This window comes from Delphinus delphis, chromosome 15 (genome assembly GCF_949987515.2).
Source record: "Delphinus delphis chromosome 15, mDelDel1.2, whole genome shotgun sequence".
Classification (NCBI taxonomy): domain Eukaryota; kingdom Metazoa; phylum Chordata; class Mammalia; order Artiodactyla; family Delphinidae; genus Delphinus; species Delphinus delphis.
This window is the reverse complement of record NC_082697.1, coordinates 36776545-36778933: the sequence shown is the minus strand read 5'-3', so window position 1 is coordinate 36778933 and position 2389 is coordinate 36776545. Positions and strand designations below refer to the sequence as shown.

The 2389-nt window shown below is 39.6% G+C and overlaps 1 pseudogene; it reads left to right on the top strand.

The window, feature by feature from the left end:
• The first annotated feature begins 346 nt into the window (after positions 1-346).
• On the top strand, positions 347-1666 carry LOC132438634 (importin subunit alpha-1 pseudogene; annotated as a pseudogene).
• The last annotated feature ends 723 nt before the right edge of the window (positions 1667-2389 follow it).

The following is a 2389-nucleotide window of genomic DNA, read 5'->3' as shown; positions in this document are numbered from 1 at the left end:
TCAAATTGGAAAGAAAGATGTAAAACTGTCACAGTTTATAGATGTCATGAACTATAGACATGACATGACATAGAAAATCCTTTAGATGCCACCAAAACCCTACTAGAAATCATCAATGAATTTGGTAAAGCTTTAGGATACAAAATTAATATATAGAAAATTATTGTGTTTCTATACACTAACACTGAACAATCAAAAAGGAAATTAAGAAAACAATCCTGACACCGTTCTCTGGCTGACTGTGGTGGACGTCTTGAGCGCAGTCGATCCGCAGCCTGTGCGCCCCACACCGCCTCCTGTGGAAGCTTGAGCCGGCTGTGTAGCTTTCTCTCTTTGTCTCATAACCATGTCCACCAATGAGAATGCTATTCACCAGCTGCCCGCCTTAACAGATTCAGGAACAAGGGGAAAGACAGTCCAGAAATGAGGCAGCACCAAATAGAAGTTAATGTGGAGCTCAGGAAAGCTAAGAAGGATGACCAGATGCTGAAAAGGAGAAATGTCAGCTCCGTTCCAGATGATGCTGCTTCTCCACTGCAGGAAAACTGCAACAACCAGGGCACTGTAAATTGGTCTGTTGATGACATTGTCAAAGGCATAAATAGCAACAATTTGGAAAGCCAGCTCCAAGCTACTCAAGCTGCTAGGAAGCTGCTTTCCAGGGAAAAACAGTCCCCTATAGACAGCATAATCCGGGCTGGTTTGTTTCCAAAATTTGTGTCCTTCTTGGGCAGAACTGATTGTAGTCCCATTCAGTTTGAATCTGCTTGGGCCCTCACTAACATTGCTTCCGGGACATCAGAACAGACAAAGGCTGTGGTAGATGGAGGTGCTATCCCAGCATTCATTTCTCTGTTGGCATCTCCCCACACTCATATCAGTGAACAAGCTGTAATAGATGCAGGAGCACTTGCCATCTTTCTCAGCCTGCTTACAAACTCCAAAACTAATATTCTGAAGGAAGCTACGTGGACAATGTCAAACATCATGGCTGGCCGCCAGGACCAGATACAGCAAGTTGTAAATCATGGATTAGTCCCATTCCTTGTTGGCGTTCTCTCTAAGGCCGACTTTAAGACACAAAAGGAAGCTGTATGGGCTGTGACCAACTACACAAGCGGCGGAACAGTTGAGCAGATTGTATACCTTGTTCATTGTGGCATAATAGAACCGTTGATGAACCTCCTAACTGCGAAAGACACTAAAATTATTCTGGTTATTCTGGATGCCATCTCAAATATCTTTCAGACTGCTGAGAAACTAGGGGAAACTGAGAAACTTAGTATAAGGGTTGAAGAATGTGGAGGTTTGGACAAAATTGAAGCTCTGCAAAACCATGAAAATGAGTCTGTGTACAAAGCTTCATTAAACTTGATTGAGAAGTATTTCTCTGTGGAGGAAGAGGAAGATCAAAATGTTGCGCCAGAAACTACCTCTGAAGGGTATACATTCCAAGTTCAGGATGGCACTGCTGGGACCTTCAACGTTTAGATTGTACATCTGAGGCATAAAGTTGTTTGTTGTGTACTATGTTTGGTAGAAGTTTGTCTTACTGTTTCTCTACTAAGAACTCTTTACACGTGGTTTGTTATTGTAGCACTTTTTACAAAGAAACTATACTTGAACAGTTCCAAACTGTACATACTGTATGAAGCTTCTCCTCTCAATGGGTTTCTTATTTCTATGTGGAATTTCATATCTTGCAGTGTCCTGTAAATAAAGATTAAATTCCACCTTTAAAAAAAAAAGAAAACAATCCCATGCAAACAATAAAAAAAGAGAAAGAAAAAAATCCCATTTATCACAGCATCAAAAAAATTAAATACCTAAGAATGAGTCTAACAAAGGAGGTATAAGACCTGTACTTGGAAAACTATAGAACACTGATGAAAGAAACTGAAGATGACACAAATATATGGAAAGATATACTGTGCTCAAGGATTGGAAGAATTAATATTGTTAAAATGACCACACTACCCAAGGCAACCTACAGATTCGATAAAATCCTTACCAGAATACCAATGGCAGTTTTCACAGAATGAGGACAAATAATTCTAAAATTTCTTTGGAAACAGAAAAGACACCAAATAATCAAGATTATCTTGAGAAAGAAGAATAAACCTGGAGGTATCAGACACTCTGATTTCAAACTATACTATACAGCTACAGTAATCAAAACATTATGGTACTGACACAAAAACAGACACATAGATCAATAGAACAGAAGAGAGAGCCTAGAAATGAACTACACTTATAAGGGCAATTAATCTATGACAAAAAGGGCAAGAATATACAATGGGGGAGAGGACGACCTCTTCAATAAATGGGGTTGGGAACACTGGACAGCTACATGCAAAAGATTCAAACTGGTTTACTTTCTCACAATTCA